The sequence below is a fragment of the Salmo trutta genome, chromosome 40 (genome assembly GCF_901001165.1).
Source record: "Salmo trutta chromosome 40, fSalTru1.1, whole genome shotgun sequence".
NCBI classification, from domain to species: Eukaryota; Metazoa; Chordata; class Actinopteri; order Salmoniformes; family Salmonidae; genus Salmo; species Salmo trutta.
In genome coordinates this window covers 8,665,101-8,679,053 of record NC_042996.1, presented here as the reverse complement: position 1 = coordinate 8,679,053, position 13,953 = coordinate 8,665,101, and the positions used below count along the sequence as shown (strand labels likewise).

At 41.5% G+C, this 13,953-nt stretch overlaps 2 pseudogenes; one reads left to right on the top strand and one right to left on the bottom strand.

Moving 5' to 3' along the window:
* Window positions 1-5: 5 nt before the first annotated feature.
* Window positions 6-4,523, bottom strand: LOC115180139 (cystine/glutamate transporter-like; annotated as a pseudogene).
* Window positions 4,524-7,043: 2,520 nt separating this feature from the next.
* On the top strand, window positions 7,044-8,515 carry LOC115180138 (peroxisome assembly protein 26-like; annotated as a pseudogene).
* Window positions 8,516-13,953: the final 5,438 nt, after the last annotated feature.

Sequence of the window (13,953 nt, the reverse complement as noted above, 5' to 3'; positions counted from 1 at the left end):
CATTTTAAATGTAAATAATCCACACAAAACATCTATCGTATTCAAAGCGTAAAAAGTACACTTCATTAATTCAAGTAAACAAAAACAATAGTGGGGGTTTTTTTCAGCAGAACTAACTTTCCCAGCAGTGAATGTTGTAGAGTTAACGGCTCATTATTTTCCAAATCTAACATGCGTTGGTATTTACGTCCATATACAATATGGAGTGTGTGAGTAAAGAGGTGTCTTTAGTAGGTCTGAACTTCCTGCTGAGCCACCTCCAGCAGTATCTGGAGCTGCTTACTGCAGTAGTCTGGAGAATAGAGAGACAGTCCGGTCAGTGACTCGCAACAGTCATAACTATCCCACACAACACCACCCTCACCTGACATTTCTGCTATCAGTAATTCAGTATGATGACAACAACATTATAGTGGCACGATAAGGATGTGACTCACTGAAGATCTTTCTCCATCGGGTGGGCAGGCGTGAGCGGTGCACGGTCAGGTAGTAGACAGGGACTCCAGACAGGGTGAGAACACAGCTACCCCCTGTGTTCCAGGGGTCTGAGTACAGAGACAGCCCAATGATGAAGAAGCACACCACTGTGAAGGTGACTGCAATGGCCAGCGGCACCTAGTAGACAGAATAGAATTATGAGCTGATCATAGGAATAAAACTAGGTAAGCAGTCAAGAAACAGCCAACTAGTAAGTACCAAACAAGAGCCATTAGTTAATTATAGTAGTCGTGGCAACCTTGAAGGGTCTTGGGTGGAGGGGGAAGCGGTAGCGATGGATGAGCATCCCCATGGTCGCCATGGCAATGAAGAGCCACCGAGAGAAGGAGGCAAAGTTGATCAGCTGGAATATCTCTCCTCTCGCCACCATCACTACCACCAACGGATACTGCAGGAAGGACAACACAAACATCTCAACTGGACCATGAAAGCAAAGCATAGACCTACCTCATCAATCCAATAAGGACATCCCCACAATACAGATGTCTGTAAAGAGACTCTAATAGGGTTGGCAAGGTAGACTATGGGCAGTAGTAGTAAACTATACCAGCAGCAGAACAGCAGGCAGAGGCGTGTTTCTATGGATGTGGATCATTGAGAAGAGGACTGGCCAGTGTCCCTCCCTGGCCCCCACAAACAGCATCCTGCACCACGGACAGACAGACAGACGTCTCGTGAACAGAACCAGCCAAGCGTACATCAAGGTGTACGTTTCTGAATTACGAGAGTGCAGCATTATTACCTGGGTGCTCCAAAGAAGCCACCGTTCAGCGACCCTAGACAGGATACAGCTACCAGTACAGGAATCACAGAGGCCAAGCCGTGAAGCGCACGATTGGCAAACATCTGCGATAAACAGACAGCATATATGAGGCTGACATGCAGTTCACTTCCTATGCAGTTATTTTCCTTCTCTTGGCTTTGCCCATATGATGCCACAGTACTGACCTCAGCCACAGCGTCAGACACAAGAAGCTCCTCTGCTGTCATCATGGTGTAATAGGCCACGTTGACAAGAACGTAGCACACAGTCACCGTCACCATGGAGAAGATGATTGCCAGTGGGATGTTTCTGACAAAATAGAGTAGACAAACTAAGGCATGAGGTTCATTGATTATTTGTGTGGAAATAATTGGTCAATCACATTGTTTTTTTTTTAATGTAAAATACCTAATTGGGTTAATGACCTCCTCTGTGACAAAATTCAGATAAAACCTGCAAAGAAAGTAAAAGATGTTAATTTATCAGTTAACAGTTCTTTATGGACAACACAACAATGGTATGATTGGGATTTTTTGTGCACTGCTTACCATCCACCATAGGCATATAGACCAGAATAAAAGGCCAATGGTAGCTTGTCCAGTGTTAATGTATCAATCTCAAAGCCATTCTGAAAGTTCTCTGTCTGTCCTGGGGAGGGGAGAGAGGAAAACGAGTTAGCAGGGTTTGATTGATTACGGTCCTGTGTATATTGTGTACATCGTGTATCATGTTCCTCTACCAAAACCACTACCCCACCTCTGGCTAATGCCATGATGCCAGGAACGATGATTAAGACCAGGGCAAACATCTTGATGAATGTCAGCGTGACCTGGGTGCGAGAGGCCAGGGTCACACTCCAGCAGTTTATCGCCACCACAAATGCTACAGGGAGAGGGGGTAGATAAACCTTGTTGAAATAGTATTCCATAGTAATCAAACAATTCACAAAGTCTTATCGATTGTTTTTTATCACTCACTCACTCCAAGAATGCTGACCAGTTTAATCAGTGCTGTGGGAGGAGCACAAGGGCTGAAAAGGGGATCCACCAGATAGCGTCCGAACGCCAGGGACACGTAGGATGCTACAGCTGGCCTTTACTGTCCACATGGAGTACAGTAAAAGCATTAGAAAACGTGTACTAAACTATACTGTCCCCTAAACTATTCTAAGAGTGTATGCAAAGAGACACAGAGATACAGGCTGCTGACCTGATGAATAAAAACTCTGCCCAGAGACGCAGGAACACAGGTTAAGGGTCCTAATGTCTCCAGCAGATAGGTGTAGTGGCCCCCTGACTTTGTAAAAGTGGTTCCCAGCTCAGCATAGCACAAGGCCCCTGGACAAAGGACAGAGACAGATGACACATCTCCCACAGGGCACAGACGCCAGTTCAACGTAAAGTTTTGATTTACATTTGGTTGAGTTGTCAACTAACGTTAATTTCAAAGTGAAATCACAAAAAATGTTCACCATGTCATTGGATTCAGGTGAAAAGTTGGGCGAAAAAATACTAAATTCCTTACGTTGATTACTTTTTTCAAATACAGTCAGTTTTCCACGTTGACTTAACGTCATCACATTGAATTTGTTGGTTGAAATGATGTGGAAACAATGTGTAGTTTTTGCTCAGTGGGCTGGGATATTTTCTATTGTATAACTATCTCTATACATTCAGGAAACCGATTTTTTTTTATATTCATTATTCAGTGCATATCATTAGTTATAGCTGTGCTTAAAACTGCGGTATAATAAAGTTAAAAACTGGGTTAATACCTGGGAAAGGTCAGCCATACATCCACCCCATGCTTTCAGCCCATGCTACCCTTTTGATCTGTTTATTTGGTCAGCCGTAGGCTATTACCCTATAAACAGCCTTAATGAATAGTACAGATCTTAATTTGATCACTTTTGTTGCTGAGAATTTTCCTGCGCAGCAGGAAATTCAAACTTGTAGTGTATTTAAGGTTTAAAAAGACTTCTGAAGTTTGTAATTTCCACTGAAATTTCCATTTCAGACTTGATTTGCATCAAGTCTGAAATGCATCAACCCCTACAAAAACGGCCATTAATTATAATCAACAGGCTCATTTTCCTGCTGTAGCAAACTGGCTCAAATTAAGATTCTACATCTGTATATTAAACCATCAGTTTAATAGTAAACATTTGGACATCTGTGCAAGGACTCATACTTGAATGATAATAAATGTTTTAAATGATGTTAATGGTACAAATAATAGTGGAGGCATGTATGACAATAACCTGTACAGTGAACTCTTATTACCTTAATTAAATAAGATAAGTCAAATTACTTTATACGTGAAAAGGTTGATCGCATGTGCAAATACCAGAGGATTGTGGACCTTGGCCAGATCATTCAGCTAAGTGAATACATCCAGCACAGTTTACTGCCAAAGAAAATACAGAGAGTACTAGATTACACCTCTGAGGTAGCCTAAGCTTCCATTAGGGGAGTGAATGTTGTGTGCTGTCAGTGAATTAAAGGGGCAGTGCAGTCAAATGCGTGATTTACCTGTGTTTTACTGCCTGAAATTTCAGCTTGTTTTTGCCCTGCCTGGCTACATAACCAGGCAGTGTAAGTTAATAGACCAATAACAATAATATATCTCTCTGCCAATAACAGCTAGTTTTCAGGTTAAAATCCCTCCCATTATGCTCCTCCAACTAGGCTTCTCATTCAGACCTTTCCCATACAGTCCTAGCAAAATTCTTGCGAGACAAATTACTTTTTGCTAATAAGCTATTTTTTAATCTTTTTAACCATTTTAATTGGGGAAAAAAATCACAGTAAGGTGCTTAATTCTTACCCAGAAATGTTTTAATATTGAGATAAAAACAGCTGCATTGGACCTTAAACAATACTGAATCAGCCTGATGTGTGAATATTTATCAAAAATGTTTCAAGACGGATATTGTGTTAGCAACTGCCACTCTCAAATATCACAATTATGCTCCTCTTGCTCTCATAGTTACCCACTACCTCTTTTAAAATGACAGTTGGTGCTTACCGAAGGTCGAGAGGACCCCACACAGTGCCCAAACCACCAGTGACAGCCCCACACTACCACTGTTCATCAGAACCCCTTTTGGTGCAATGAAGATGCCGCTGCCCACCACGGTACCGATGATGAAGGAGATAGCCGGAAGCAGACCTATGGTCCTCCTTAGGTGGATCACTTCATCTTCTTTCTTCTCCTTCACCTCATCCCCCTCTTCCTTCGACTGAATTCCATCTATGCCCATGCCTCAGCAGCCTTGAAGGTGTGAACACACCTTGTTTAGATAGTCAGCCTTACACCAACACGTTCCAGTGAATAAAACAAGTAGTCCATTTAATGTGAACAAAAAAGTATTCTTTCTTTACAAACACAAAAGTATAGTAATTCCCTTTATGGATAAACTATAAAATTCATATATCCCTCTTCTTATACTGAAACTGCTTGTATTTATCCAATGAAGATTGCTTGATGTAGAGGACAAGTGTGAAAGACGAGACAAGCTAAGAGACGAGACAAGCCGAGTGGAGCTGTATGAGCTGAACGGGCAGACGAGTATAACCCTCACACTTACACAAGGCCCTCTCCCCTGAACTTGTTTTTTACCCCCTCATTGGCTCTTGCAAATCAGCACAGTCAGTAACCATAGAAACTCACCAATCCTGCACAAGCGGAAAACAAAGTCAGCAGTCTTCCCAAGCTTCGACAACATTTCAACAACATGAGTAATTAAGGCAGTTTAGACGGGTCAAAGCCATGGTGCAGTCATTTTACTGAGTATGAATGTGTATGTGTTTGTGTGTGTGTATGTGTGTGTGTGTGCGCGCATGCACTAAAGTTTTTGGGGGTCTTTGCGTGTGTGTGCCGGTGTGTGTAAAGAGTTGCTTGTGTGCACAGCTTTAAACACGGAATACCATGGGGAGAGAACCCAAACACCCCTTGTAGAGGCAGCTGTACAGACAACAGGGGGGTCGCTTTCAACAACAACTTCACAACAGAGAAAGTATACGTGCTATAGGAGCAGATGGCCTTATTGATGTTCTCACTAATATCCACAAAATATCAGTAGAATTCATTCATAACCAAATCATAACCAAATAACATCCAATTTGACACAAATTTCAACACTAAAATGGGGTTGAATACAACGTCAAACAATTGGCATGTCTTTTCTATCTCTCTGCACACACGCCTGATGAATAAAAGCAAGGTCATGATGTTTGTCCCTGTGTGTGAACTGTGAAGTATTTCTGTCATGAGCAAAGAAACTTCAGCGTGAGATCACATGTGAGGGATCCAACAGCAAACTGTGAATAAATGTATCTTGCCTCTCTTTTCTTAACACTTGGGAGACTGTGGCTGTCTGTCACATCCTGACCAGTAAAAGAGGTCATTTGTCATTGTAGTATGGTCAGGGTGTGGCAGGGGGTGTTGTTTTTGTGTGTTTTGGGGTTGGTTTGTTTCATGGGGATTTGTTCTAGTTTTCATTTTCTATGTTCATTTTTTATGTGTGGCCGAGTATGGTTTCCAATCAGAGGCAGGTGTCTTTCGTTGTCTCTGATTGGAAGCCATACTTAGGCAGCCTGTCTTTTCCTGTGGGTTGTGGGTGGTTGTTTTTCGTATAGTCTATGTTACCTTACGGAACTGTCGTGTGTCGTTTTGTTATTTTTTGTTTAAGTGTTCACGTTACTCTAATAAAAGAAGATGAGCACTCTACACGCTGCGCTTTGGTCTAATCATTCCGACAGTTATGACACTGTCCATTTCAGTTAATCTGTTGCTTGTTAACAAAGGCATTATAGCTGCTTTATTTTCATTTGACATGTTTAGTTGTAATTGCATGTCTTGACAATGGGTGTCGGCATTTCCGGGAGACTAAGTATCATATTCACAATAACTTATCTGACATGTCACCACTCTACCCCATCACATTATGTGGCTTGAATAATACAGAAAGTGAAAGTATGCCACATTTATTTTTCTTATTTTTATGTTTATTCAGCTAAAAATTGTGAGGATGTTTTGGAGAGATCCCTACTGCTGTGAAAAATAGGTATTTCAAATTGCTGCAGGTCCAACATCAAATCTAATATTTAGAACCTTCTAAATCGGTCTCTCAACAGAAAATGGAGTAAATGAAAGCCCCTTAACACCCAAACCTTACTTTGTATAATTAGCTCATGGCATAGAGTTATTTTGAGTTATTCAACTTCATCACTTTCTGTCCTTGTCTTACAAAAACAGTGATGCAAATGTATGTGCAAAAGCTCCGTTGTTCCAGATATCCCACAAATCAATGATCATATTCTATGGTTATATTTATGAATTAATACTTTGGCAAAATTCATTTTTCTTTGGGGGGGATATCAAAAGAGATCCCAAACGATAAAATGGAACCCTACTCAATACGGCACGCCGGGCGAACTAAATCGAGCGCACCTGGAGGTTCACGTATGAATAAGAACGCAAGTGAGGTATGGGGAGTTGAAGGCTGTATTTACAGCCTAGTGTTCACGAGTAATCTCTGAATATGATTGAGTGCAGAAGTCAAATAAGAGCATGTAAATCTTCTCAGAATGTAATCAAATTTGTACAAGGCAGGTACCACAGTTTTTTGCAATTAAACTTACCACCACCACATAATTGACGGCACGTTTAACATATTGGTAAATACAATACTAATGTTTGGTTGACAGTCTGTGATTCGTCTTATAATTTGTCGGCACAAACAACTAAAAGAGACATAACATTAGCTACCTAGAGTGCAATGAGGAGCAACTCGTCCACCTCAATGTCTCAGACTCTCAGGTTCAGGTCTGTCCGTCAAAGCCCCCCACTGTGTTCAAATTTTGCGCTGACACATGGCCTGTTGAACTCAGCTGCCGAACAGTTCATGGTTCAGAGGGATTTCCAAGCTGCTTTCAACACATGTGAGAGAGGTCTGGATAGTATTTTAAATGCGGAGCAAGACAGGTGGGTACTAATTCTTAGAAATGTCTCTACTTTTATGACATGGTCCTTGTTGCATTGCATTATTGGACTAAATCGTTGTCCATCTTACTTTCAGGTATGGGGAGTTGAAGGCTGCACTCTGCATTGTGGGGATTCAAGCAACGGCTGAACTCAATCAGTGGCCAGGTGTACTGGCATGGATTCTGCAGCATTATGAGTGCCCTGAGAAAATACCTGCCAAAATAATGCAGATGTGGTGAGGAAAATGTAACATGGCTAATATGCAGGCTCTCATTTCTTCCACACCATTTATAACAGACACTGCACATTGTGATTTATGTTTTTCACCATGTCCCTCATCATGTCCCTCCTCTTTTTTGTAGCATACTCCTCTACACCAAAGTGGGTGAGCAAGCTATGATGCAGTAGGCAAGCAATGTTTGGCTGTGCTGCCCATCCAATGGGAGATTGGCAGGATTTGGGACTGTAGCAGAGCTGTATTTACTGCATATTCTAGTGCCTTTAGGTCATATGACAGAGGCATGGGAGTTAGTTGTTGGTGAGGTGGGAGGTATTGCATTCACAGAGGACCAGAAATAAATGGCACTGGATATCGTGGCGAATAAAGAGAACCTCAGCCAAGAACAACCTCCAAGCCCTAGTCCCAACCCCAGTCCTGTGGTGGCTGCTGGACTTTACACACCTCAAGGTGCATCTCACTTACAGTTGCATTAACCCTTTGTATTGACTTTAATGCTGCCAGACAGTGTGACTGACTGTGTGTTTGTGCTTTATAGGTGCTGTGATTCAGAAACTTGAGGCCTATCAGTAGCTAGTGCTGGGTCATTCACTCTTCGGAGAGTCTTTCTGGCTGAGGTCCTTTTCTACACGCTTTTTGTCCGGATGGATCCAGGTACAAAATAAATAACGTTGTAAGCCTATTATTCAATCATTGAAAGAAACTGTCAACATCAAAATAACGTGGTTGCTTTAGTTAATACTAGTCTAGTCTTTAGTTAATACTAGTCTAGCACTTAGCATTCAGCTTTTGTCTAGCTTTTGATTGCACCCAACCTACCTACAGTATTTAAGCACCTAAGCACTGAACAGCGACTAGATATCAGAACAAAGAGCGTAAATGTTATGATGATTCTTGGATATGGTTTCTCCACAGCTCATCCCTCATCTTTCCCCTGGATCTCACAGCTGCTGCAGATGCTGAAGCAGATGTGGGACGCCATGTTTGCTCCTTATTATCGAGCCAGAGCTCAGAGCTAAGAACTGTAAAACCATACAGCCTAGTGCTGGGACATCATGGTTTAAATTTGACTGAGAACCAAGAGCTCACCATTGACCCTCTAACCATGTAAATATGAATTAGTGACTAAGATAAAGATAAAGAGAAATTAGGGGGGCTTTTGTTGGCAACAACAACGTGGATACCTGTGAAGGCAGAATGTGAACAGCATTGATACCTGTGAAGGCAGAATGTGATAGTAATAGTCAGAGTTAATTTCTCTGGTGTTGCAGATTCAGTTGCTCCCATATAGGTGTGTGTGTGTGAGCGAGAAAGCGATTGAGTGTGTGAGGTGACACATTTTGTGTTGATAAGAATTGCCCAGTCCAAAACAACTGTTGTATGCAAGCTAATTATAATCAGATGCATGTCAGACAAACTATAACTTTTACATGACAGTGAAAGATTTTTAATTGGTAAAATGATAATTCTCTCATTATGAATTACTCCAGTATCTTTCAAAAGGGTCTGGCTCCAGCAGATACCTTCTCAGGACACAGGCGCTGTGAGAAATACGGGCTCAGACTGGTTGAATCCTACCAGAGATGATGGCGCATGTATTAACGAGCTAGTGTGTACTAGGTAGCAGTGGTGTAGTGGGGGTATTGCGTATTACTTCTTAATCCCCACTGATGCGTATCCAAGTAGTACAGCGTATACCTTCACTATATCAATTATGTAGTACAATAGCGACATTATGCACAAAGTAGCCTACATAATCGCAAAGCATGTGAAATATGAAGAAAATAAATCCCATTGCGAAATAATGCTTTTTAGCTTATTCATTGATGGAAATACCAGTTGATGGAAATACATTTGACCAGTCATGCTTATTGGTCTATGGCTTAATTTGCATAATTTTGTGGAATTCAATTGGCACGAGTGTATTATATTCCTTATGTATCTTATTTATCACATGCACAGCATACAGATGCAGGGCCTTTTAGCGGAAAATCTGTCAGACAGCTCTTTTATTCGCCCAATCAATGCGCAACAATTGTAAAATCAATCCTGTGTTAGAACGTTTTTTTGGGCCTCCCAAGTAGCGCAGCGGTTTAATGCACTGCATCGCAGTGCTTGAGGCGTCACTACAGACCCGGGTTTGATCCCAGACTGTGTCACAGCCGGCCGTGACCGAAACCCATTGTGCTCTAGCGGCTCCTTGTGGCGGGCCGGGCGCCTGCAAACTCACTTCAGTCGCCAGCTGGATGGTGTTTCCTCAGACATATTGGTGCGGCTGGCTTCCGGGTTAAGCAAGCAGTGTGTCAAGAAGCAGCACAGAAGGCAGGCTTCATCAGTGTGTCACACACCACTTTGCAGTGAGCTGGAGGCAGTATGCATTTTGAAAACATATTGCTACTTAATTGATTGAAACCTGAAGGTTTTACTACATACAGTATTATCAGTGCATGACTTGGGCTGGAGCTGCACAGAACGCCTTACCGGCATTTCACATTTTTGGGGAATTGCGTACCTGCTCCTCTATAAAAACAAATAGCCTATCGCTGGCCCTGACTCACACACAGAGGCAAAAAGGTTGATCAAAGCAGAATGAAGGTGGGATCTTCATTGAATAGCAATGGAGAGTGGGCATTCATTTCCTGATTCTGCTTTGTTCAAGTTTATTTGCTGCTAGTCTGTGAATCTGTGAATGACAGTAGCATGTTCGAGATTGCGCAGCTTGAAAATGTGCCAGCCTGAATGGCATGATGCTCTGTTCCAAGTTGTCAAATGAGGGTTTGTAAGGTCATGGAAATTAGTTTCAGAATTGTTTTTAATGTGATTAATGAAAGCATACTTTTACATATGATCAATCAATTAAACTATACTGAACAAAAATTCACTAGGCCCTAATCTATTGATTTCACATGACTGGGTAGGGGTGCAGCCCACCCACTGGGTAGGACCCAGGCCCACTCACTTGGGAGCCAGGCCCAGACAGTTTTTCTCCACAAAATGGCTTTATTACAGACAAGAAATACACCTCAGTTTCATCATCTGTCCAGGTGGCTGGTCTCAGACAATCCCACAGGTGAAGAAGCCGGATGTGGAGGTCCTGGGCTGGCTTGGTTACATGTGGTCTGTGGTTGTGAGGCCGGTTGGACATAATGCCAAATTCTCTAAAATGACTTTGGTCGAGAAATTAGCATTACATTCTCTGGCAACAGCTCTGGTTGACATTCCTGCAGTCAGTATGCCAATTGCACGCGCCCTCAAAACTTGAGACATCTGTGACATTGTGTTGTGTGACAAAACTGCACATTTTAGAGTAGCCTTTTACTGTCCACAGCACAAGGTGCACCTGTGTAATGATCATGCTGTTTAATCAGCTTCTTGACATGCCACACCTGTCAGGTGGATGGATTATATTGGCAAAGGAGAAATGCTCACTAACAGGGATGTAAACAAATGTGTGCACAAAATCTGAGAGAAATAAGCTTTTGTGTGTATGGAAAATTTCAGGGATCTTTTATTTCAGCTCATGAAACATGGGACCAACCCTTTACATGTTGCGTTTCTATTTGTGTTCAGTATACATATCAGTCATTATCAGAATGACCGTTCAGTGCATGTCTGTGGTGCTGTGTGTGTGCCAGTGCGAGTGGGCTGTTGCCCGACATTTCAGCAGCAGGTGTATAAAATAATAACACAGACTAACTAAATCCCCAATTCAAAACATAACTTGTAGCAGTTATCTTGCTAGTTAAATAAATCTAACTAAGCATTAGTTCTGTTGTTCCTTTTCACCGGCACTGTAGAGCCTTAACAAATCTCCACTGTTGGAAAGCTGGGATTCCCAAATTAAAATGAATTCCCCTCTATTAAACAGTAGCTATGTAATTGCAACAATGTAAAAAATATTCTAAGAATAGCCTGATTGACAAATAATTTGCCATGCATAGATCTACCCCAAAACATTAATATTTTAGCCTTATTTATAAATATGTGAAGTTAGATACTTTACTTTTGAAGTAGCCAACCTTATCCATTTGATCCCTGATTCATTGAATGAGGGAATCATTTTATAAAGACAAAAGTATAATAAATGTGGAGGGGGACCCCCGCGCCACCTCTGCTGACCCCTCACCCCACAGTTTGGGAACCACTGGTCTAATGGACAGACTTGGAAAAAGACACCTCTTGCACTTAAGGCATAAGGCTATGGGAAGCAGCTTTCCCTAAGTAAATTGAATTAAATTGCCAAAATTATATAGTGTACTCCTGTCTATACAGAATTTTAAAAAATCATTAAAAATAGGCTACTAAAGCATGATTTGGCCACAGAGGATCATTAGCTTCCCCTAGCCTTAAAAATAAATTGTGGATTGTTTTAAATCGCTCCAAATAACAAATAAATTATTGTTGAGTTGTGACTGTCAGTGAAAAGTAGAGGCCCAGCCAGGCATATTGCAATATTTCAAAATTGAATCGTGGGAAAACACATGGAAAGCAAATGACTACTGCTGTAAATAGAAGACAATGAAATACTCTAATCTGACTTTTAGTTGAGATTCTGCTAATGTCTCCATATCAAGTGCAAAGAAAGAAGAAACATATCAGATGTAGCCTATAGCCCATGCCTCTACACTATATGCAGTCAGCCATGCATTACATGTTATTTTTTGTGAACAGTGATTACATTATTACATTATTAGCAGGGGAGCAACTTTCACTGGGGATTGGGGGCACCCCGCCCCCATCCTGAAATCTTTGTCCCCCCAGTTTTATCATTGGAATGTGACACAAACAAGGGTACGGTGTGCTTTAGGACCATGCAGACGCCTCCGAGCGGTCGGGTAGGCTGTTTGGAGTTTTTATCCGACTAGACTTAGTGCCACACGGACACCACAGAGTGAGCTGACAGGCTGTGTTAAGGCAAAGCTTCTCTGGAAGGCTGGCTGGACCAGCATGGGAGAGTTAAGCATTGTTCAGTATACACGCTGTGCTCTTTCACTGAGTTGTAAAGGAACATAAACTGGCTACTCTTTAGCTGACTGATGTAGCTGGCAAGGTAACTGCTGTTTAACTTAACAGAAAAAAACAAGTGTTTATTCTCAGTGCTGAGCTAGTATTGTAACTGACATGTAACGTCAGCTAATGTTTCAACCCCTCTCAACTGAGGTGAATAAATAAGCTACGCTAGTGAGTAACTACCACAGCCAGTTCAGCTCTAGCCTCTAGTTATCTGTCAGATGGTAATAAAAGCCACCTCATATCGCTATCTAACAGCAGTTGTTTGTATGGACATGTTTTGTAGCCTTTGTTTTGTCACGTTTCAGAAGTAAATGAACTTGGCAAGCTTTCGCAAGTTGATGTACCTTTAGAGAGACAACTGGCCAAAAGTTGGTTTACATGAGCTATTATTTTTGCCTCAAACTAGTCCTGAATCAAAAGATGAAACCATCAGTCAAACGATTGAAGATTGCACTGAACAAACGTCAGCATATCAATGTAAAGTTATTGATCTGTCAGTTTCCCTAGCTAATTCCCTACTTTTCACACGGACACCGTAATAAACAGCCTTAACTTTACAGGCTTCACTGCCATGGTGCACAGTAGAGGTCTGCGCAGGACCAATTTCTTCATCCCGCTCCCGCACATATTGCCCTATAGGTGCGCAAAAATAACTTAAGAAATAGGTTAAATTACCAGAGATTCTCACATGGCCCTTACTTGTATTACTGGGCTATATCAGACAATATGATCAATGCAGTTTGAAGAGAGCAGATTTGGAGAGACTTGCACTTTCTCTTGAGGTATTTTTATAGCCTACCTTTTAGGAGTGGGAAGATTTTCAAACAGATAAATATGGGTGATCAATATTTAGGCAATGTAGTAAACTATAGCCTAATCATGGGCCTATTTAGGAAGTACATTTCCTTGGAAAGATAACTGTCCCATGCTTCTCGGCCCATGTATACATAGGCCATAGCCTACTCAATTTAAGACATAGACCAGATGCTTTGGAAAAGGATTATATCACATTGATCGAAATGGGAATCTGACTAGCGTCTTTCAGAAAAAGTGTAGTATCGTCAGCCAGCTGGCTTATAATAATTTATTTACCAGCTATGGAAATACCTTGTACAGGACTATTGTTGAAATAATTTGTAAGAAGTTGGGTGATTAATAGAAACAGTTACGGTGAGATAGGACAACCTTGCCTAATTCCTCTCTTTAACTCAAATCTAGGTGAGGTGCCATGTTTCCGTTTGATAGAGCTGTTACCATTCATATAGAGTCTTAATAGCCTTACAGAAAAAAACCCAAAGCCACACTTCTCAAGGGAGTGGAAGAGGAACTGATGCTCTATTGTGTCAAATGCTTTATACAAATCTAAAACAAATATGAAGCTATCCTCGCTTATTAGGTCTTTGTAGGGAAGTATATATAATACTAGTCTGATATTGTTAGAAATATGTCTGTT